At 32.2% G+C, this 25810-nt stretch overlaps 1 long non-coding RNA gene across 1 annotated transcript; it reads right to left on the bottom strand.

Annotated features, from left to right (window-relative positions):
• Nucleotides 1–259: 259 nt before the first annotated feature.
• Nucleotides 260–24341, bottom strand: LOC121486470. The gene is made up of 3 exons (XR_005986639.1): nucleotides 24065–24341; nucleotides 23675–23772; nucleotides 260–313 (listed from the first exon to the last, which is right to left on the bottom strand). It is a non-coding gene; the product is annotated as an uncharacterized LOC121486470 (long non-coding RNA).
• Between the last annotated feature and the right edge of the window lie 1469 nt (nucleotides 24342–25810).

The following is a 25810-nucleotide window of genomic DNA, read 5'->3' as shown; positions in this document are numbered from 1 at the left end:
CTGATATGTCCCAACATTTCTTTTCCCTTCCTTTATATTCCCTTTCACTATTATTCATATTCCCCAAATGAATGAGAACATACACTGTTTGTCCTTCTCCGATTGACTTACTTCACTCAGCATAATACCCTCCAGTTCCATCCACGTTGAAGCAAATGGTGGGTATTTGTCGTTTCTAATTGCTGAGGAATATTCCATTGTATACATAGGCCACATCTTCTTTATCCATTCATCTTTCGATGGACACCGAGGCTCCTTCCACAGTTTGGCTATTGTGGCCATTGCTGATAGAAACATCGGGGTGCAGGTTTCCCTTCAATTTTAAAGAATTAAAATTCTTTAATATAATAACTGACAATATTCTTTAAAGTCACTTTTCTTCAATCTGAATATCAGCCACTCCTAAGAATTAGATCATTGTTCTCCTATCAGGAAAATCTACTGCCTATTTCATTAAATTTTATCTTTATCTAGAACTTAAGTGGACAAAGTAAAGTCACGTTATGTCTTAAGAAAAATTTGAGGTAAACCCTTTCAGCAGTCTAGAAAGCTCATGATGTGATTATGTATTCCTTATTTGAGTCACAAAGACCATGATATTAGAATTCCCTGCACGGTTTTGTACAGGGTCTTGGAGCTTGCAAGCACATACTGAAGAAAAAAAGTGTTAAATATGGTAATAAAGAGGAAAGTTTAAATATGGTAAATCATAGAAGAGACGGCCATTAAATGTAAATAACAGTTAGAAAATAGTTTTTTGTCAGTAAATATGGCTTACAATCTAATTTCTCATCTACTTAACATCCAATGTATGGCTTCCACTCTCTTGGTGGGGTGCCCTTCTTAAAAGATAAGGCAATAGCATAAAATGCAGCTCAAAATTCACACATCTTAGAGTCTATCATTCTATGGAAGATAACTGAGTTATTGATTATTGGAACAAAATTCAGTCTGTATCAACAATTTTATTTTTACCTGAATTACTGAAAAATGTTACACTGCAACTGCAAGGTGATATTCTTATTTATTTATTTATTTATTTATTTATTTATTTATGATAGGCACACAGTGAGAGAGAGAGAGAGGCAGAGACACAGGCGGAGGGAGAAGCAGGCTCCATGCACCGGGAGCCCGATGTGGGATTCGATCCCGGGTCTCCAGGATCGCGCCCTGGGCCAAAGGCAGGCGCCAAACCGCTGCGCCACCCAGGGATCCCCACAAGGTGATATTCTATGCAAGTTTGTATACAGGAATTAGTTAAACTCTTATCACAACTAATTGCATATTGACAAAAAACAAGGAAAAAACAGCTTTATAGAAAACGTGCAACATGTATTATCACCTTTTCCTCTATTTGAAACCTGTGCTGTGATATCACCAGGAATGGCTGTAACTGCTATAAAAGACAATGAGACCCAATGAGAGAGATTTATTGAATTAGTCACGTGTAGTGAGATCAGTACATGTTTAACCATTGGTTTCAAAGACTTTTTACTTGCAAAGTTCCAGTCCAGGATAGCTGGTTCTCCTATAGGTTAATAATATCTTATAATACACAAGCCATGAACCTTATTACACTGTTTTCAGGAGCCCTCCTTTTTTTTTTTTTTTTCTTTCCATAGACTTCATGCCCAACAATGAAACCCAAGGCAAGGCTTGAATTCACCACCCTGAGATCAAGACCTGAGCTGCGATCAAGACACAGACACTTAAATGACTGAGCCACCTAAGTGCCCTGCAATAGCCTATTTTAATTATTTGTTTTTGCCATTAGATTGCAAGCTCTAGGATGGTATTATTTCAATTTTGTTAAATATTATATCCTAAATACTTGCATAATTTCTGATTCATAGTAGATGATCACTAAACATTATTTATAGGAATACCAAACTATTCTAACTGCATTTATGATTTGCTTAATAACATGAGACTATACAGTAAGGTGGCTATATTATTTTTTCTGACAATAAAAAAACAAATTGAAAAGCAGAATATTTTTAAACTAAGAAGGTAAAAGTAAAGAAACCATAATATATACTATAGTTAGGTATTCCTGACTTTAGGTAAGACATCTTTTTCAATTTCCTTTTTTTTTTCATCTGTATAAGATAACTGTGATATTTCATATTGTCTTTTCTAATATCAAATTAAGTCTACACTTTTTAAATTAAAATGACTCATTTTTCTTATACTTATTTTGTATGATTTTTTATATTTGTTTTTTAAAAAATAAAATCATTATTTGTTCTGCCTCAGTTCACTTATGATTTTACTAAATCATAAAATATAACTAATAGATTATATTTATTTAGAATGTAACTATATCAAAATAACCCTACATCTTGGTTTTGCTCTTCTATATGGATCTATTTATTTTTCTGTCATAGTATTTTGAATTCCTCAATGAAAGCTGTATTCTTAAAATCTGGATTCTTATTTAAAATTAGCATCTCTTTTTAATATTTTTTTCTTTAATAACTTTATTATTTTCAGCATCAAGATTTGGGGGTGGTAGTAGCACTCTTAGAGCAGGAGCAGGGGGAGGAGTAGAGGGAGATGGAGAAGCTGACTCCTCACTGAGCAGGGAACCCAATGTGGAGGTCTATCCCAGGACCCAGAGGTCATGACCTGAGCCAAAGGCAGACTCTTGACTGACTGAGTCACACAGGCGCACCTGCATGTGTTTTTATTTTTTTTATTTATTTTTTTCCGCATGTGTTTTTAAATACACCTACGCATGCAGTAAAGAGTGGCTATCACATCCATTCACTGCAATAATACTCTTTTCAAATTAGTTAGTAGGCATATAACCCTTTTTATTTGTTTACTTATTTCTTAGGATTCTCTTTTTTAAGTAAGCAGGGTAGAAAAATGTCCTTAATGCTAAATCTCTAGACTGAAGCCTGAGGACAAGAAACCATTAAGTAGGTTTCAGAGAGTCTAGGAGTTATTTGAAATTGCAGCTACATTCTTGAGTATGTACCCGATATACCCATATTTATACTGGCAATAGCTGCTATCAAATTATCAAAGAGTTCCAGAAACTCACAAAATTAAGAACTAATGAACCACAGAGAGAAGAAAAAAAAAAAGTGCTACTTCAAGGGATTCTTGGCATCTTTTGTAATAGAATCATGAGATCAAAGTGAAGAGTGATGGCAAGCATATATCTTTTCTGAGATGAGGATCACCTCGCTTCTGGACCATGACATAAATGCCGCAATGCCCTTTAACTTAATCTAGTCATCACTGCTCTTGTTTTGTATTGTTGTTTTTGAACATGTGCAAATTTGTGTTTCAAGTTTCTTACTAATTTCCCTTACCTTCTGTCCATGGCAAATATAGATATATAGCAATATTTGGTTACATTTGCTAACTGAAAAACTCACTTTTATAAGTTACAGATTTTTAAGTCTATGTTATATTGTTTATCCTAAAGTCAAAAGCATCTATGAAAAAACTATGTTTTAAAAGGAATTATGTTGAAAACTTGAGTTATGCTAAGCATGACCAAATGGAAAGGGCTGTCTCCTTATTTTGGAGGGTTTAAGACTTTATGTATATGTATATTCATAAATACTGATACCAGTATTTGACCTTAATTAAACATTTCTGAAAGACTATCTTGAGTATCATTATTTTGTGTTCCCTTATAGAAAAAGAGTCAAATACATTTGGAAAACATATGGCTGCTATGTGTAGACATTCATTCTGTGTACTCACATTTGTAGGTTTTCTTTTTAATACAAAGTTATTAGAATATTACTGACTATATTCTCTCTGTGACAGTTTTCATCCCTGTGACTTTGTTTTTATTTTGTTTTGCATCTCTTAATCTCCTTTACCTATTACACTCATGCCCTCACTTTCCTATCCTCTGGCAACCACCAACTTTTTCTATGTACTTGAATCTATTTCTGTTTTGTTGCTATTGTTATTGTTCATTTTTAGAGTCTTACTTACTCACATGCAAGTAAAATATATGGCATTTGTCTTTCTCTGCCTGGCTTACTATACTTAGGATAATACCCTCTAAATCCACCCATGTTGCTGATGGTAAGATCACTTCTTATAATTAAACGATATTCCCTTGTGTATATATATTTATGTGTGTGTGTGTGTGTGTGTGTATCTTCTTTTGTGTGTATATCTTCTTTATCCATTTATGTATTAGTGAACATTGGGGTTGCTTCCAAATCTTGACTATTGTAAATATGCTCCAATAAACATAAGATGGATATATCTTTTTGAATTAGTGTTTTCATTTTCTTTGGGTAAATATCCAGTAGTGGAATTACTGGATCATATGGTATTTTCTTTTTTTTTAATTTTTAAGGATTCTCCACACTGTTTTTCACAGTGGCATCAACAATTTATATTCCCACCAACAGTGTATGAGGGTTTCTTTTTCTTCACGTTCTCATCAACACTTGTTATGATTTATCTTTTTGACTCTAGGTAATCTGACTATTCAGGTCCTCTGCACTTTTTTTAAACTGGATTTTTTGGTGCTAAACTGTAAAAGTTCTTTATGCATTTTGGATATTAACTTCTTATTGGATATATCATTTGCACATATCTTCTTCAAACAAAAGGTTTACTTTTTGTTTTGTTGATGTTTTCCTTTGATGTGCAAAAGCTTTTTAGTTTGGTGTAGTCCCAATTGTTTACTTTTGCTTCTGTTTCTCTTGCTTGAGGGCATATCTGGAAAAATGTTGCTAAAGTCCAAGTCAAAGAAATTATGGCCTATGTTTACTTCTAGGAATTTTATGGTTTAGTCTTACTTTAGGTCTTTAAATCGTTTTGAATTTATTTTTGTGTATGGTGTAAGAAAGTGGTCCAGTTTCATTCTTTTGCATAAAACTATCTAGTTTTCCCAGCACTATGTATTGAAGAGACTGTCTTTTCACTATTGTGTATTTTTGCTGCTGTTGTAGATTAATTGACCATATAAGTGTTGATTTATTTTTGTGCTCTCTATTTTCTGCTATTGACCTATCTGTCTATTTTTATGCCAGCAAATGTGCTGTTTAGATTGCCACAACAATATGTGTGTGTTGTACGTGTATGTGTATGTATACAATAGTTGGAAATCTATACCAAAATCTCTACCAAACTTCCACACCTCCAGCCTTGTTCTTCTTTCTGAAGATTGTTTTGACTATTCAAGGTATTTTGTGGTCACAAATTTATTTTTATATAAATTGCAATTGCTGAAGTTGCAAAGTATTGTGAGCCTGGTTAAATGCTACATATATTTCCCTGTAGCTTATTGGTGGTTTTAAGAAGATCTATAGGGGTGGTGGAAGGGGAGAAGGGCGGGGGGTGGGGGTGAATGGGTGATGGGCACTGAGGGGATGAGCACAGGGTGTTATTCTGTATGTTGGCAAATTGAACACCAATAAAAAATAAATTTATTATTAAAAAATAATAAAAAGAAGATCTACAGTAACCAATTTAATTTTGTATATTTGATTACACAGCTTTTCCCCCTTATATTTCATCTCTTCTGTTGAAGAGGCTAGTTCTCTGTAGAACATCAGGAAATACATATACTATTATATTAGATATATTATTCTTGAGGCACAGAATAGTCTATACCTAGAAGGTTATATTCATTTTAATCTACTGAGTAGATAATTTCACCAGAATCATTACTCTATGCTTTTCATCAATAGAAACACTTACAATATACTAATCACTATCCTAGTGTTTTGTATCAAGTATCTCTTTTAATCAGCATCATTAATTAAGTGGTAGCTGTTACTATTACTCTCATTTTATTTATGAGAAAAGTAACACATGGAACAGTTAGGTCATTTGCCAAAATTTGACACTCTAGACCATGGCAGAGTTAAAATATGAATCTCAATTATTTTATTATATTACCTTATGCCCAAACCTTTTGTTCTTACTGTGGCCATACAGTATTTCTTTTACAAGAGGTCATGGATGACCAGAGAGGACAATAGGCATGCCTTGAAATCCCATTTGTCCTGCAAAGGAGTCATTCGGTTTTTAAAGGCTTTTAGTAGAAGATTTTTCTATTATCCCTACTTAAATGGTTTTTCTTGTTTTACCTTTTTCAGTGCATTTTTTAGTTTAATTACATTTACAAAATATTTGAATAAGCTTCAAAATTTAAGTTAGTTTTAGATAAACAGATGATGACAAAGATAGTTCAGAGAGTTCCTGTATCCTCCATATTCAGTGTCACCTACTGTTAATATCTCAGTTTGGTGTGGTATATTTGCCACTTAATGGAAAGCTAGTGTTACAAAATTATTAACTATTTCATACTTTATTCAGATTTCCTCAGTTTTACCAAATACTCCCCCCCCCTTTGTTTTTCATGATCACATCAAGAATAGCATTACATTTAGTAGTCATGTCTCCTTAGACTCTTCTTGCCCATGGCATTTTCTCAATCTTTCCTTGTTTTTAATGACTTTGCCAGTTTTGAGGAGTACTGATCAGACATATTTTAGAATATCCTTCAGCTCTCTCTTTTCTGATGTGTTCCTTGAGGTTATGGGTTTGGGAAAAGGAAACAACAGAGGTAAAGTGTGATAGAGTCTTTCATAATAGGATATTTATTCACTCTTATTTTGCATTCTTTGATTATGATAACTAAGTAGAAATCTATGCAGAACTTTAGTCAGATTCAGATATATTGTGATTATCATTGACTGAGAAACATAGTATTATTTCTGTGAATGCACATAATTATTTTCAAAATAAGAAGAATTAAAAAATCATTATATATATTACCCAAACCCTAATAATACCTCCGACCAATCAATTTCTCCCATGTTAATTTTATTTAAGTATTTGTTGAATCAAAACATTTGGTTTGTCACCAACTTTCTAGCTTGATTGTCTAATTCCTTCATTTTTGGAAGTGTTCTAGTGATTGTATCTGGAGAGGAAGTGATCGGTGAGCTCACAATGGGAATAATGGGGATAATATTTTATAGGTGCAACTTGTTCAGCCTCAGAGTTTTGTAGACCAGTACTGTTGATTTCATGTAGCAATCACTGGCAGGACAGAATCTTAGTAAATTAGTTCAAACTTAAAACATATTGGGAAGACAGAATGAAGAAAACTATCATGGAGAATAGATTTGGAAACTCAATGCAAAATTTTCAAGATTAGAATAGTCAATGTTAAATAAGAATACATTAAAGCTATATTACTCTAGTCAACATCTAACTCACATCAAAATGTCATAATTAGATGATTTTTCAGTTCAACAATGATGTATCGTTTTCTATGTTTGTAATATTAAGTTCAGCCCTCCAACATGCTTAGTTTTTTATTCTAAACCAAAATTTATTTCTAGAAAGAATTCTAGAAAGAATTCTATGTGTTAACATTTATCCATATATCAAAGTCAATAATTATCCACTTTTCTTAAAAGAAAACAGGTGTTTAAATATTAATGGCTTCTGTAATAAATGTCTTTTTAGATATAATGTTTATAATATCTTTCCTTTTAAATACATTTTTCTCAAAATATAAGGATAATATACCAACATACACACATACATGAGACAGATTTCTTTGAGTTTTAAATTATTAATTAAGTGGAAGACAAACAACAAAAGATCATTATTTGAATAAAGACATAGCTTCAAATGGCCACAGAAAAATGTTCATATTTTGAAGTAAAAATATCTGTAATGATGTCAACTATTACAAATTGCCATAGGACAGTCTTCAAGGGAATTAGCAGAACCAAAATTATAGAAGACATTTTAAAGATGTGTTTATTTTAGAGAGAGAGAGAGCACTTGGGGGTGGGAGACTGAGAAATAATCTCAAATAGTCTCCCTGCTGAGTAAAGAGCCTGATGCAGGGCTCAATTTCATGACCCTAAGATCATAACATGAGCCTAAATCAAGAGTTAGACACTTAAATGACTGATCCACCCAGGCACGCTAATAGAAGAAATTTTAAAGCAGACTGAATAATTGGAACCAGCTTTATGGAATATAATATGAATTAAAAAAAGATTTAAAAGATTTTATTTATTGAGCTTCATATTAAAATTCTCTGTTGGGCATCTGGGTAGATCAGTGGGTTAAGCATCTGACTCTTGAACTTAGCTCAGGTCCTGAGCTCAGGGTTATAGTTCATGCTGGGCATGGAGCCTACTTAAAAAAATAAATAAGGAACAATTGTAATATTTTACTCAGTGCTAGCTACTCAGAGACTACTAATTGAGACATATTTGTATTTCAAAATGTATCTCTCTACCTAAAATAAGTCATCTCTGCAATTTACTTTTATTTTGTCTTTTGCAACATTTTTCTTATTTATTTGACAGAGAATGAGAGCAAAAGCAGGGGAAATGGAAGGCAGAGGGAGAGGGAGAAGCTGGTTTCCCACAAAGCAGGGATCCCAATGAAGGACTCAATCCCAAGACTCCCAGGATCATGACCTGAGGTGAAGGCAGACACTTAGCCGACTGAGCCACCTAGGCACCTCTGCAATTTACCTTTAAATTTACTTCTGTGAAATAAGTATGAAATATACATAAGATGCTGGCGAGATCTATTTCCTTAATAGAAAGAAAAAATAAACTTTCTTTTCCTTTTTTTTTAAATAGAATTTTTACATCTACACACATACAAAAGAATAGTTGCAGGGAGGAGGGAAGCATATTGTTTTTCATTGACCCAAACTTGATCTTTTGTCAGCAATCTCACTGTGGTTTTCAACAATGAATTGTTACCTTCCAGAAACATTATCTTTCAAAATATTTCAACTGGTTGTTTTTTTACTTTCACTTCAGAAAAATGTATGACCCAACTGACAGTAATAAAATAAAATCTGTAAAACGATCAGTGCCTATTTGATCTTAACCAAAGATTATATTAGCTGAATAGTGACTTGTTTCACTGGGAAATACAATTTATCATTCCTTTTGAAAAGTTAAAAGCAGGCAACTATATATAAAAGTGAACAAAGAAATATTTGGTGGGAAATTCATAACAAAATTGAACTCTTTGCCTTTGCACTTGTTCTCAAAGAAGAAAAAAATGATGTGATACATTTAATGTCAGCAGAGTTAAAAAAAGTCATTTTTGGACTAAACATAAAAGATTTGAATAATTTTTGTCTGCTCATGTGATGAGAAAGTCAAAATAATCTATTCTCCTGAATAAGAAAATATTTTACATTATGAATTCTGAATATTCTATTTGGACTTTAAATAGTGGTGTTCTGGCAAAAGTTCAAAAACAAGCTCTTTCTGTAGAGGTGGAAAGAAGCTATGATTTTAGGATTTGTCAATTTTTATGATGAAAACAATCTATAGCTTACTTCAACCTGTCTATATGTCGTCACTAAATGAAAATGAAGAAGAGATGCTAACAATAGGCTCTAAGAGCCATTAGAAATTGTCTCCTGCTCTAAGAGAGTTACAGTAAAATGTCAAATTGTTGAAGATTATGTTCTTAGTCAGATTTTCCTAATGGAACAGACATGAAATACTAACTATGTCACTTTGGCATGTAGTAATCATCAAACATACATGGATTATTCTTTTCTATGTTTGTATTATGCTTATATAATCCCTTCTGAATATAAATGATTAGGATGTGCTATAGATCAATATGTAATGCTTTCAAATATATAATTGATAGTTCTTAACCATTACTTAGTTCTGAGGGCAGCTTGCATCATCATCACAAAATGATTTAAAAGTAAGGTTAATAAGTATATCACACTTTTGCTTGGATATAATCTAAGGTTGTCCTTTCTAATGTTTATTACAGATCTGGGAATATGATTAGTGGTCAATTACATTCTGTTGCAACTTTCCTAAATAAATGGATGGCTAAAATTCTGCCTCTAGAGAATACTTTGAAATATTTACTTATTTAAGTTTACTCAGAGCTTTTTTTCTCTCAGCATTTTGCCTTATTTCCAAAAGAATCTTATTTACCTATTACCAACAAAATACTATATGTCCTTCAGGATCATTATAGGTGTTTTGATATGAAATGTATTTGGAAGGTAGAATGAAAATAACCATCTTTCAGTAGAGAAAAGAGAATAACTTCCCAATTTCTATCCTTTGTTTCTTTGAAATACTAGCGTTTTATGTTTGTTTTCCTTTGTGTGTGTGTGTGTGTGTGTGTGTGATGTTCAAGTTTATAAAAGTTAACTTAAGAGTTATGTGAAGAATTCCAGTAATTTATCAAGTCTATGAATCCAAAACCCTATTTACCTACCTATTGGTAATTAGATATAAGGTAAAATAGTGAATATTGGCATGATAATTATAAATAATATGCAAGGCAATTAGTCTTCAAAGAAAAAAGTATTTTGAAAAAGAAGTTGTATTTATAGTTTGAAAAAATTTTGAACTGATGGGTCATTAGACAATAGTCATATTCTGGTGAAATTTCATTACTTTAAACCTCAAGAACATATAGTCTTAAAAGTTCACTAAGAGAGAAAAAGAAAATAATCTACAATGAATAAGAAATATCAGAAACCGGGACGCCTGGGTGGCTCAGTGGTTGAGCATCTGCCTTTGGCTCAGGTCGTGATTCCGGGATCCTGGGATCAAGTTCCACATTGGCCTCCCCATGGGGAGCCTGCCTCTCCCTCTGCTTGGGCTTTCTCTATGTGTCTCTCTTGAATAAATGAAATCTTTTTAAAAAAGGAAATATCAGAAATAGAAATTTTTCACACACTAGATCTTTTGGACACTAAAAGGAAATAGCTGAACTAATTTGGAGGGTGGGAATTATAGTCATTGTTAATCCCAGCCCTCATATGTCTTTAACATAGATTCTAAGCTAGTAACATTTGTCTTCTTTCTATTAGAAACTATTCTAACTTCTTTATATAAGTAGATGTTGATAGATGTCTGGGTGCAAAAACATACATGATATATATATGTAACATAAAATTAATATATAATCAATACATTCATTAATATATTAATATATAATTAATATATAATATAGTAATATATTATTTATATATAATATAAACATATATAAACAGACACATAGATCAATAAAACAGAATAGAGAATCCATAAACGGGCCTTCAATTCTATGGCCAACTAATCTTCAACAAAGCAGGAAAGAATATCCAAGGGAAAAAGTCTCTTAAACAAAGGGTGTCGGGAAAATTGGACAGCCACATGCAGAAGAACAAAACTGGACCATTTCCTCACACCATACAGAAAAATAGATGAAAGACCTAATATGAGACAGGAATCCATCAAAATCTTAAAGGAGAACACAGGCAGCAACCTCTTTGACCTAGGCAGCATCAACTCTTTGCTAGATACATCTCCAAAAGCAAGGGAAACAAGGGCAAAAAGGAGCTATTGGGACTTCATCAGGATAAAAAGCTTTTGCACAGCAGAGGAAACAGTCAACAAAGGTAAAAGGCAGCCTATGTAATGGGAGAAGATATCTGCAAATGATACATCAAATAAAGGGCTAGTCGGCAAAATCTATAAATAACCAAACTCAACACCTAAAGAGCTACTCACATTTTGCTTGAAGAAAAGCAGTTCCAACTTTATACATACATAACATTGCCACAAATCAAAAGAGTAAAATCCATAAGTAAAGTAATTAAGCACAACAAAAAGTAATGAATATATAGTGACTAATAAGTGTATCTATAAAATAACATGAGGTCAAGTAGCATCTAAAGAACTCAGGAAAAATATGAATATTCTTAGGTTCAAACTGCTACAAACTCTTTAAAAACATACAAAAGACAAAATTTCAATATGTTACATAAATTACTTATGGAATGAAACTGAGTATTGTCATAAAACATTTCACGAATATGCAGAATTCTATGTCATTTCTGGAATAAACAACACACAGAAGCCTTTTGATCAAAGTATAAAAACAAAGCTCCTTCTTTGCTTGTATTTTGTACATGTTTCGTTAACTCCAACATCTACATGCAATGTCATAATGGTGACATCCTCTGGAATCTGATTATTACTGGTGTAAGGTAGATCCATAACTTAGTATACTATAACAAATATTATGTCCTTAAATAAAGACATCAGGGTGCCCAAGTGATTCAGTCTGTTAAGCAACCAACTCCTGATTTCAGCTCAGGTCATGATCCTTGGGTCCTGGATAGAGCCCTGCATAGGGATACAGACTCCACACTCAGCATGGAGTCCTTTGGGATTCTCTCTACTCTCCCTCTTCCTCTCCTTCTGCTTGTACGTGCTCTCTCTCTCAAATAAATAAATAAATAAGTCTAAAGAAAGAAGGAAAGAAAGAAGGAAAGAAAGAAAGAAGAAAGAAAGAAAGAAAGAAGAAAAAAAGAAAGCAAAAAAGAAAGAAAGAAAGAAAGAAAGAAAGAAAGAAAGAAAGAAAGAGAAAAAGAAAGAAAGAAAGAAAGAAAGTCATTTTATAGTAGATAAATACCTATCCATATGCCTTATATCTACAGAAAGCTAACTGGGTAGAAATACAAAGATTTAGGGAATCAGATCACAGACTTGTTTCCACAAAAGAGGTAAAAAACAAAGAAATAGTTACTGAATTTCATCTTAAGTGATAGTTTGGCTCACAGTGTTTTTTATGGCGGGAACCATGTATCTCCACTAAAGTAGACAGAGAGTAGCTCAGAGAAAATGAATTATTGACAAACTAACAGAGTGTCACTGAGAATCATTTCAGGTGCTATCTTTATCATACCGTCTATAGGATAATTTCACTTGCTCCGTGGCAACCTGCCATATCTTGACACCCAGCCTCAGCCCAAAGCACTTGACTCTGGAATTGGCAGTTGATTCCAGCTTCCAACTTCTCCTAAGCACTCCCAGAGAAGCTTCACATTCAATTGTAGTCCATTAGCTACAGTCGCAAAAACACTATCCACAGCGTCCATTCTGACCCCTCTACACCCTTCTCCACATCACTGTTTCCCTTTTCTGAACTCCTCCACTGCCTGACCTCATTTTCTCCCCCTTTATGGTCTCACAACAAAAATGGCAACAGCTTTGTGGAGTTCTTCAACATAATATTCTGATAGATATTGATAATATTCTGATAGATAATCCTCCAACATCTATGTAACTAAAATCCCTATATTGAATTAGCATTTTGAAAGACATAATTTTATATATAAATTTTTATATAATATAGACATGTACATATGTGTGTGTGTATATATGTGTGTATATATATATACCTTTTATATATATATATATATATATATATATATATCTTTTTCTTGGTTGACATATAAACTTTACATAGCATCTCTCTAAAAAAAAAAAAAATGTTCCTACTAATTTTCCGATGCAAACTCTTAAATTGATGAACAAATTTTCCAACGTCTAAGATTAGCTCCAAATTTTGGTCATTTCCTTATAGATTCTGTAATAAACTAATTTTTTTCCATGCCAGATATTCATTATTTGATCTTTGACTTGGAAAATCTGAGGGGCTCCTGAATGGCTCAGTGGTTTGAACATCTGCCTTAGGCTCAGGTCATGATCTTGGGGTTCTGGAATCGAGTCCCGAATCAGGGTCCTCGCAGGGAGCCTCCTTCTCCCTCTGCCTGTGTCTCTGTCTCTCTCTTTGTCTCTCTTGAAAAAATGAATAATTTAAAAAAATAGAAAAAAAAACCCAGAAATATCCTACAAACTCACACTCATTCTGATTTCTCTCAAAAGGCATAGCTTAACCAACTGAAATTTTCAGGGATTAAGGGTTAAAAATAAAATGAACTTGTCTGCCTGATTTTTATTTTTTAAATCTTTTTTTAATTTATTTTATGATAGTCACAGAGAGAGAGAGAGAGAGAGAGAGAGGCAGAGACATAGGCAGAGGGAGAAGCAGGCTCCATGCACCGGGAGCCCAACACGGGATTCGATCCCGGGTCTCCAGGATCACGCTCTGGGCCAAAGGCAGGCACCAAACCGCTGCACCACCCAGGGATCCCTCTGATTTTTATTTTTAAGGATAGTTTTTCCATGATCAAATATATAGAGTAATCTTAACTCACATGACTAAGTCGAATTTATAAATGGGGAGAAAAAGCTTATGTCCAAATGCCAGATCATATCAACTATTTTTTAAACATCTGTCTAAAAAGGAAGATATAAAGTAAAATGCCATCAGACAATATTACATTTTAATATTTTTTATATTAGAATTCTAATATGCTAAAAATATAGAGGTTGGTGCTTCTTCTTTTTTCTTTTAAATGGAATTCAAAGGGTATGTTTAAGAAGCTATGTCCAAAATAATACCAGCACTCATTTATATTCCGGTTCCATGCTTTAGAAACAAGAAATGATACCTGAACAGTTTATGGCAAAAGAGCTGAGTAACAATCTCAAATAAAATACGATATTATTTTGGTCTTAAAGACAATCTGTGTCTATAAATTTCTCAAAAATCTTTTAAAATTTGTTAGAAATTCCTTTTCAAAACTTATTCTTAAAAGTCTATCATCTCAAATATTGAAAAAATATACATTTGCCTATGGTAAATTAAAAAAATAAAGCCTCACTTAAACATATAAAAATAACTAACATTTAATGAATTCCTACAATGATCTCTGCACTCTATCAGCTCTGATTAACTTCCTTAAAATCGGTAAAACTTTCCTTATTTGCATTTTAGAATAAGAATTTCAATAAACACAGTGCTCTGAATATTATAATTGTGCATCACCATCTCAAACATGAAATGTAAAAATAGAAAGTGTTTCTCTCTCTTAGCAATTCATGTGTAAGTTAGATATTTACAGATACAATTTTCATGCAATAACTTTAACATATAATTTATACTAAACAATTAGTCATCTGTCATATGGTTGAACCTGCATATTAAAAAAACCTGATGTAAAAATGAGTCCTTTTCTAGATGATTGACAGGTGAGCAATTCTCACAGAGATCTTCATTGAGAGAATAAATTAAAAATTGTATATTTATCCTCCGTGAATTCATTTTTATACCTTCTACTGCTTAGGAGGCTCTCCATTAGCCACTGGAAAAATTTTCAAGTAAGACAAACTATCTGACTTTCCATTCTTGTCAGAAAAAAAACAAGGAGACAATTACTTCCATGCATACAAACACACCTCCATGTGTGCATTCATAAACACTAAATATGACGACTACTTGTGATAGAGGCATGGTAGGAAAACTTAAGCCAGTAGCGGAGAGTACATCGAAGAAAGTAAAGCTAAGCTATTGAAATGAATTTTTGATATTGCTATACCAAAAGTAGGCAGATGTTTTTTCTATCAAGGGCTAGGTAGTAAATATATTAAGCTGTTTGAGCCATACAGTCTCTGTCACAACTACTTAAAGCTGCTATTTAGCACAAAAACAGCTACAGACAACATGCAAACAAATGAGCATGGCTGTGCTCCAATAAAACTTGATTTATGGATACTAAAATGGAGTTTCATATAATTTCACATGTCACAGAATATTATTCTTCTTTTGATTTGTTTCAGCCATTTGAAATGTAAAACCTATTTTGTGTGGCTCATGGGTCATCACACAATGACAGATGGCAAGTTGTATTTGGCTCATGTGTAGTCATTTTCTTACCCCTTTTCTATCTACTGTCTCACGAAGGTTTTATTATATGGGTATGCATAAAAGGATGAAGAAATTCAGATAAATTGCCCATCCAGGAAGTTAAGTGAAAATTAATATAGTGGATCACAATTTCCTAGAACACTACTTGCATTAACACATTCGTTTAATCATTTATTCAATTAAAAAGGGTGCATTTGACATCATGTCCCTGATGCTGTTCTACATGCAGGTGTTATAGCAATACCCTAAACAGGCAAAGCCCCTACTCTCATGGAGCTTACATTAAACTACAGAATTACTTAGTTTATACATAGTTCTCACCCGGGTTCTCCCATAAGCGAGAGTAATAATATAGAAGAAGCATATTGAGTAGGTGGAAACATAATCCACTGAATTACTGAATCCACTTTTGTTTTATTCCTTGTTAGAAGAGTTACTCTTTTTAACCACAGATAATAAGGGGAAATATAGCAAACATGCCATAATATGCATCCCATTCAAAATTAGTATGTTTATATTTTTAATTTTTGCTTCATTTATGTTATTTATATTATTGAAAAACTAAATTAAAATTTAAAAATTCTTTTTATTTAACAATTTAAAAATTTCCTTCTGAAGAAACTACTATTGTGGTTTTTGTATGTACAAAGCACAGTTTTATCCATTACATCACACTATTGTGCTATTCATATGTATGTGTGTCATTTATTAATTATCCTATTGCTCTCATCATTCATGTTATATGTAAAGTTTAAAATGTATGTATTATTTGCTGTGATTTTTATTCATGAGTGTGTTATAGAGAGTTACTCATGATGACATGTAGAAGTTTGCTCGGATATAAGCAACGATATGTAGTTCATCTAACGACAATTTAATTTGACTATTTCCCTGATGATAATTCTTGAATTATGCAAATAATACTACAGGGAAAATTCTTAAACTTCTCAATTTGTGTACACTTACAAATTTGTAGCATGTATAGGTAGAAATAAAATTGTTAGGTTTGAGAGAGGTTGTATTCAACACTGCTAAATTTTATTGCTTCCCAAAATTGTATAATTTATACTTCTATTGATAATATATAAGAATCTCTTGCTCTACCAGCCTCATATGTAGGTATAATTGAAAAAAATTATTTTTGTAAGTGTGATCCCTGTGAAATGGTATTCAACTGTTACATTTGAATGTAAATTTTAATACATTCACTGGTACACTCTTGAAAATTGATTTTTCATATATGTTTTCCTTATTTTTCTTTTGGTGTTTTGTTTTTACCAAATATACAGAATCGTTTAATGTATTTCATATGTTCTTCATGAATAATGGAAGTATTGCCATATACGATGCAAAATTTTTATCAATTTCATTGCTATTTTTAACATTGCTTATATAGTTTTATGTTGTAGTGAAGATTTAATTTTGAAGTAAAACATTTCATTCATTTGTAATCTGAGATCAGAAATACACTTTTCTTTTTTCTTCAATAGCTTTTATTTTTTTTATTTTTTTATTTTTTTCAATAGCTTTTAATACATATAAAATTTCTTTACAATTATGATTTATTTTTTATTTATTTTTTTAAAGATTGTATTTATTTATTCATGAGAGACACAAAGAGAAGAGGCAGAGACACAGGCAGAAGGAGAAGCAGGCTTCATGCAGGGAGCCTGACATGGGACTCGTTCCCGGGTCTCCAGGATTATGCCCAATGCTTAAGGCAACGCTAAACCGCTGAGCCACTGGGGCTGCCCTATGTCTATGGTTTAAAGTAATGTTTATTTTTTATGTAAAACAACTTTTTTTAATAAAACAAATTTTCTTAATTTATAGATATTCCCTGGATTTGTAAAAGCACCTCTGACAACCAAGTTTCCATAAATATTTGCATCTGGTTATAGGCTAATGATTAATATATTTGTTAATAATTATACATTATAATTATGTACAATAATTAGGTAATATTAATATGTAATAATTAGATATAGTTTTCCAGTTTCTTTAGATATGCCTTAACTATCCTTAAATAATTACACCACATTTTATAATCAACTTCTCAAGATCTTTCAAAATGAATTAGTTATTTGGGTTGATATTTATTGAATTTTTGGTGATTGTATAAAACTGGCATTTTATAATACTTCTGGAACTTCTTAACTAAAAAACATATTTATATCTCCTTTCATTTGGATTTTCTATACATCAATGACATTTAAAATTAAGTTTGTGTATGGTTGTGTATAGTTGCTGGAAATTTTTCTCTGGATTGCATATAATTTGTGTCTGATGTTTTAAGTTCTAGTGAACAGTAAACCTCGATTTAATATAATATTTGACTCAGCCAACTTTTTGCAAATTCTTCATTAACTGTTCTAGCAGTTTTATTAATTAATTTTATTAGTGGAGTATAAAAAATACTATATATTCTCCTAAACTATGCACAAGATTGCATAGTTTGAATGTCTTGACATTTTCATATTAATATTGCATATATGCATGCTTCATTTATTTTATTGATCTGGCTTTGGGCTTAAGTATAATGTTGATGATTATATTAATAATAGTCATTGTTTACATTATTTTTCTTAATTTATATAGTGTGCTTATATTTTCATTGTACAATATTCATGGGAGATTGAATTATTTGTTCCCAAATACCTTCTTAATAATTGTAATAAGATTATCACCCATGTCCATTCTCATGTGACTGACCTTTGTATATTGCATGAAGACCTGCCAATGGTAAAGGTCTCATCTAAGCAGAAACTTTAAATGCAATTGTATTATTTTGATGAGCTCATCTCACTGTGTCCTTCACTATGGCAACAACATATCCAAGCTAATCCTGTAGGCTGCATTGCAAAATGAGAAGACATAGAGATCTAGATTTAGTCCACCTAAGTGAGACGCATCTGTATACTTTATGTAAAAGCCATAATAAATATATGTCTTAGTGGTAAGCCATTGATGAATTTGGGCTAATCAATATTCAGCATTAATCTATTAATGTGATGTTTAAAAAAGATGTTTTCAGGTGCACCTGGTTGGCTCAGTTAGTTAAGTGTTGACTCTTGACTTTGGCTCAGGCCATGATCTCAGGGTCATGGGATCAAGCCCCAGATCTAGTTCTGTGCTCTCAGTGAGGAGTCTGCTTGACATACTTTCCCTCCCCCTTAGTCCTTTTCCAACCAGCATGTTTTTTTTTTCTCTCTCTCTAAAATAAATAAATCCTTAAAATGATTATTTCAATTGTTGCATCAATAAATAGTCTTCCTTAACTATTTAACATTGTTGGGCATAAGTTTTGCTTTCATATTAATTTTGGCACCATTAATCATGGCTTGAGTAGGGTTCACCACTGGACTTCTCAACAAGGCCCTCAAGTTCACTGACTGAACAGACATCCACTGGGTCCAACTTGCTCCAAGTTTTAAAACTACCTCCTTCCATGAATATAAATGAAAATGTACTTTTCCTCTGGGTAAGCCCAATTAGAAAATGATGGTCCATGATCTCACTCACAACTAGCTGTTAAAAATCCTTCCTTGGCCTTCATTTTTATTTTGGCAGTGCTAAACAGACTAAGTTCTAGCCTGTTTCCCTTCTTATAATAGCCTCGAATAAAGTCTTCCCTGCCTTTTTAATATTGCCCAGTATAATCTTTCCTTGGACAGTAAGAATTATTCAAAGTTATCCTTTCAATTAATATATAGTCTACCTTAGACCACATACTATAATGTTCTCATTCAGGACTACTAGAGAACACGGGATAAACTTTTAAAAAAATGCATTATTAAACTAGTGAAGAGCTGAGAATGCAAGAAATCTAAAGATATAAAATGTACAGAAAGTTAGTCCTACCTAGGTGATCAGGTTGTTGGCTATTGAAAGTATCTGCTGAGTTGGGAAGTTTGGGCTGATACAGACAGAGGAAGTCTTTTAGAGTAATAAGAAACTATTACAGCTTTTAAGGCTCAATTAGCTGACATGATAGTTTGCAATTCTAAGGTATCCAAATACAAAGGTAGTCTTTATATCTCTTCCATACTCTATTTTCTCGAGTTCATGGTAGCATAAAAGTCTGGGGGACCTGCACTAAAAAGTAGAGATAAATACTTGTATTATCATGCCTAAAGCTCAAAATCTTGCAACATGAAGGGAACTACGATAATGTAAAACATTTATTGCTCTCAAAATATCACAACTGAAGCTGTAACACAGAAATTGACTCAGTTAACCTACTAATTGGTAAAAATAATAAGACTTCACAGTTATGTCAGACAGAAGAATAGGAATTTTCTCTCTGTTGCCAAACAATATTCACAACATATTCATATGCCTTTTATTCATTCATTCATTCATTCATTCATTTTGAAGATTTCATATATTTTAGAGAAATAGAGAGTGCAGGCAAGCATGCAGGAGCAAGGGGAAGGGGCAAAGAGAGAAGGAGGAGTAGACTCCCTGCTGAGCAGGGAGCCTCACGGGACTAGGGGCTTGATCCCAAAATGCCAGGACACTGACTGGAGCTGAAGGCAGATGCTTAACCAACTGAACCACCCAGGCACCACCCATATGTCTTTTAAAAATGATACCCAGCATAATATAAAAAAAAAGAAAGACATGTGAAGAAGCAGGATAATGTATCCCAACATTAAGAGAAAAAGGACAGTAAATTGACACATTTTTTTTCTTTCTTTCCTGATATTATTGTGTTCGATAGCATTTGTAAAAATAAATATATGTACACACACATACATATATGTACATAATTCATTCAAATAATTTCTTAATGCCATATGTCTAATATCCACATACTTTATAATATCTCACACTCCACATATAGTAATGGTAATTTTTAAAAATGTTTTTGTAGTGTGATTTCAAGCAAAGTGGAAATAAAGTAAATGCCCTTGATCAATGTTAATATGCTTTATATATTTCTAGTTAAAAATGCATATTGCTTCATTATTATTATTCAGACTTGGAATAAGATATATTTTATTTTATTTAGATAAAAACCTATTGAAATGTACTCAGAAATAAAGCATAAGTCTGACCATTTATTAAACATACACATTTTTCCTGGATAAAATAAAACGGATAGCAGAATACAAAAAAAAAAAAAAAAAAAGAAAATTCAGGAGGGAGACTAAATAGTATTGTTTATCACATTTGTTTAAAACAATTCCTTTTTATTTCTACTAGTGTATGTTACATATAATCCTAGATTATGTATGAATTTGAATCCAGGGCTTCATTTCAATTATTTAATCATTAAAATGTCTTCGTAATTGGAAGGGTGCGTTCTTACTTTTAAGAACAAGAATAGAATAAATTAAAGAAAGAAGAAATTAAAGGGAGAATTTTGAAAAAAAGCAAAAAAAAAAAGGTTTCTTGAGAGAAATGAAAATGGAAACACAATATTGCAGAACTTGTGGGATGTTGCAAAAAAGAATATGTATAGAGTATTTATATTGTACATCTCACTTAACAGAACCCCACACAATTGACACTTTATTTTAAGAAGAATTAAAATTCAATAGGAGAGAGGAAAAGGAAGAACAATGAAAGAACATGCTAACTAAAGGGACTTCTCAGTGGATTTCTCTATGCCAATAAGCATATATAAAGAATCATGCTTACATATCCCACCAATGAAGGTACATGGGGCAGAAAGTAGTGATAGAAGCAGACCTGAAATCCATATCAACCTTTTCCATTTATTTTTCATCACTCTTTTGATTAAGCTTAGATCAAACCCTATTAAAAAAGATTACCTTCTCTTTTTGAAAAATTTCCTCACCATATAATTAAATAAATAACATTCCTTTCAATACAATGATCTATACACAATTGTTGTAAAAACTGACAGGTTTTTCAGATGATTTATTTGATGAAAGAAATACTTTTTTTTTTTACTTCATTTTCTCCATAACAAGATTTTCATTGTCCCATAGTTAGTTATCTTAGATTGAGAACATCTTGTGAACATTAGAAATGTCTTATATGTTTGTGTATCAACCATATTCACCATAAAATTTATCAGAATAAAATTGGATGCACAGATTAATACAAGGCGTCTTTTTAATGGATCCAGTTGACCTGTTTCAGTCTACAGTTCAATGGTATAAGTTTATGTTAATTATGCTTGATTAAAAAAAGCATAATTTAACATCTGAACTGATTATTATCTATCACAAATAATATTTCATAAGATATATGGATTAAGATGTGTCTACTTTCATCACCCTGTATCATTCTGAGCATTAAACATAACAAATCAAAAATCCATGCTATTCTATAGATATTTAGTTTTTTTTTTTTTTTAAGTTTTTTTTTTTAATTTTTTTTTTATTTTTATTTATTTATGATAGTCACAGAGAGAGAGAGAGAGAGGCAGAGACACAGGCAGAGGGAGAAGCAGGCTCCATGCACCAGGAGCCCGACGTGGGATTCAATCCCGGGTCTCCAGGATCGCGCCCTGGGCCAAAGGCAGGCGCCAAACCGCTGCGCCACCCAGGGATCCCAGATATTTAGTTTTTATGCACAATATGTTTGTAAAGGGCAATTTAGAATTTTGACACATTTAATTTTCTGTTTGTTTCTTTGAATGGAAGAAATATAAATCCAAACTTCTTTCATATATAACTATCTCTATATCTCAAGAATCAGAAATTTGCCATCAAACTGCAATATCACTTACTTATCTGATAAAAAATCCATACTTATTCCTTGGTTTATACAATAAATGTATTTCTCATAAAGTTTCTGCTTTTTTCCATAAGTCATTTCACTATATTGCCAAATCTAATAAATAATTCCTACTGTGCAAAGTACAGCATGTTTGATTTACAAGAAGATAGTAGAACTCTGCAAAGTTCCTACTCTTAAACCTGTAATGGCACATATTTATTCACATTCCATTGGCTGAAATTTGGCCATATGGTCCTGCCCAGTGCAGAAATATAGCTTTTCTCTGTGTCCGCAGGTAGAAAGAAACACAAAATTCTGTTAACAGCTACTAATCTGTACCACAAGCTTTATGTGCAAAAATTAGAAAATAAGAAAGACTGAAAATTAAATTCATGTGTTGAGAATGGAATAAGCCAATATAGAGAAAAATAACTTTAAGAGCAGAAATCAGTATGATAGTGATTTAAAAATGAGGTCCATCAACTGTGTCCATTTTCTTAAAGCTTTCAAATGAATAGGTAAAAAACAAAACACTGGCAAGACTGAACAAAAAAGAAAATAAATACAATAACCTAGGGATAAAAATTATTTGCAATAAAAATATTTTACAACTTTAGATTTAATTATAATTCATAAAAATAATTATAACACATTTATTCAAAGGACCAATAATATTATATAAATACATTTATTTAGCAAATTTATCAACAAAATGCAGAAAATTTCACAGTGAATCATGATAAATCCTCAAGATATAGCAAGGATTAAGTATAGGACTAATATGTGTTTTTTTTTGTTTGTTTTTTGTTTTTTTAATTTTTTTTATTTATTTATTTTTAGTTTTTTTTTAAATATGTGTTTTATTGAAAAACTGGATAAGAATACTTTAGAAAAAATATAGTTTATAAATATGGATGCAAATATTTTAAATATAAATTGAGAGTACAAACATGGTTGAAAACCATTACATCTTTCACCCCTAGTTGTTTGCAATTTAGTACACAGGTACATTTTTCACTGGAGATTCTCCTTTCCCTTTTCTAAGGACAGCTCTGACCTAGAGTGAATTTTTTTTTGTTATGTCCAGTATTTTATGTGCCTTTCATGAGAGGGATTTGTATTATTTCAATTTTAGATATCCATATTGCTGATCTGGCCATTGTTCTTATTAAAGGTGTGCTGCTCTATTTCTTAAAATATAGACTGCATATATATTGCCTCCTTAAAGGTTCATTATTCAAGATTCTTGATTGGCTTGCAATTTAATATTTGATACTCCATAGATATATTTATAAGAAACTTGTCTTTTTACATTCAAAATCAGGACCAAAGAAGACAGAACTAGCTTTCATCATTTGTCAAAAATTTCCACTTGCTGAAAATATTAAAGAAGCCAAAATCTTACCTTAGTTTTCTGGCCTAGTCAGTCCTACTGGAGTTGGCTACTTCAGCTCTGGGACTCATTACTGTGGAATGACTGATTTCTTGTCTTCAGGAAGAGGGCTGAAAAACAAGAGACTGATATATGGTTACTTAATATCCTCCTTTTATTTATTACATTCTGGAGCTAGTTTATGCACATATCCTGGACAATTTTGTTAAAACTGGCAATTATCAATCAGAATCTATATTTAGTTGGATCTCTGATGGTATTAGTTTCAGTCTGAGGCTCAGCAGGAAACAGCATTCTCAAAAGGACAATTTAGAGAGATCTGAGAGAAGATTAAGGAAAACAGCAATGGATGTTGAAGCATTCGTGAAACAACAACGGTGAGAAGTCAAAACTACTACTGACCTGAAGAAGCCAGAGGAAGGAGAGAATGAAATTTCATGGGCCCAGCAATTTCTGGAAACTCAGAGGTATTTTCTAAGACGTGGCAAGGGAAAGTAGCTCTTCTGGCATTGATGCAAGACAGGAAAGAGACAGGAAGAATAAGCAAACAGCTAGTTTCCACTATTCAGCAGGTGTCTACACATAACTGTACCAGAGAACAAAGTGTCCACATAGCTGATTCCGTAAAGAACATCATCCGGTGGGCACTGTGCAAGGCAAAGGAGGTAAAGAGCAAATCTTGAGATCAAAATATGACTAATCAGCCTAATTCTCACAATGTTGTCATCAGAAAACGTAGGAGTAAATTAGTTGCTGCATAATTTTACTTGGTCTGGAGGTTGTTCTTTTTTAGTAATATTTTGTAAGAATGGTGTGTCACAATGTAGTATTGGTAAATAATACAAATAAAGGTCAATGTGATGTAATAGTTTAGAAATAGAGGTCAATCGATTTTCAACAAAAGCTCTAAGCTAATCCAACAGGGAAAGGATTACCTTTTCAACAAATGTACCAGAACAACTGGTTTACTAACTATAATATGAATCTCAATACTAATCTTAATTAAAGATTAAACTGAAGTGGATAATGGATCTAAATGTAAAGAGTTCACAATAAAAAACTTGTAGAAGAAAGCAAGACAAAATATTAGCAACCTTGAACTGGGTAAATATTTTTTGAATAAGTTACAAAAGCACGAAGTATAAATTTGAAATTTGACAGAATAAAAACACATTTGTTTTCCAGAAGACAATGGTAAGAAAAAGAAAAGATAAATTTCAGAGTGGGAGAAAATATTTATAAAACAAATATTTAAAAAATATTTTTATCCAGAAAATATGAGCTCTTACAACTCAATATTAAAAGGGATAAAATTCCAAATTAAAGAAGAACAAATAATTCAAACACACATTTCCACAGAGAACATACATAGATGGCAAGTGAGCATATATAGAATTTTAGCTATCTTATATATTAGATAAATGCAAAGAAAAGCCAGAATGAGATACCAATATAAATCCACTTGAAAAGCAAGAATTAAAAAGACTCATAGCACCAAATATTGGTGAAGATGTTGGGAAAACAAAACCCATACCTTTATAACAACAGAAAGGAGACTAACATATCTAAAGAGTGCCAGAGGAAAACAAAAAATGTTTACAGAAAGGAATGGAAAGTCACTGGAAGCAAGAACATTTAGAACATTCTAGCTCATTGTAAAACTGTTGGTTGTTACATTTTATTAATTAGAAGCCATACACAATTGATCTTAACATTTTTATAAATGTTTGACTCTGGGCTGCATAATTTAAAGGTTGATGAGTGGTAAGTAGGAAAAACATTTAGGAAGCTACTGCAGTAATCAAGTTGATAAACATTTGTGATGAGGAGCAAGATGGCAGCAAAAATGGCTAGAAGTGCTGAGATTCTGGATGATAAAAACAATAGAGTGTGCTAAAAGAATACAAACCATACATGAAAAACAGAACAGTAGCAGTGATAAATCTATATTTTCCCCCACAGAAGATGGAGAACTATAGAAGTTTAGTGCTACCATTTACTGAAATGAAGTAGGCTACAAATGTGTAGGCTTCAATGTGGAAGAAAGATCAAGTTTTGTTTTCTCATATCCAGATCCAAAGTGCCTTTTAAGCACTAAATGGGGTAGTTGTGTAAGTGGCCTTGAGCTTAGTGTACATTTCTTGAGCT

The sequence above is a fragment of the Vulpes lagopus genome, chromosome 3, assembly GCF_018345385.1.
Source record: "Vulpes lagopus strain Blue_001 chromosome 3, ASM1834538v1, whole genome shotgun sequence".
In the NCBI taxonomy this organism is placed as follows: domain Eukaryota; kingdom Metazoa; phylum Chordata; class Mammalia; order Carnivora; family Canidae; genus Vulpes; species Vulpes lagopus.
The sequence above is the reverse complement of the archived record's forward strand: the minus strand, read 5'-3'. Positions and strand labels throughout refer to the sequence as shown.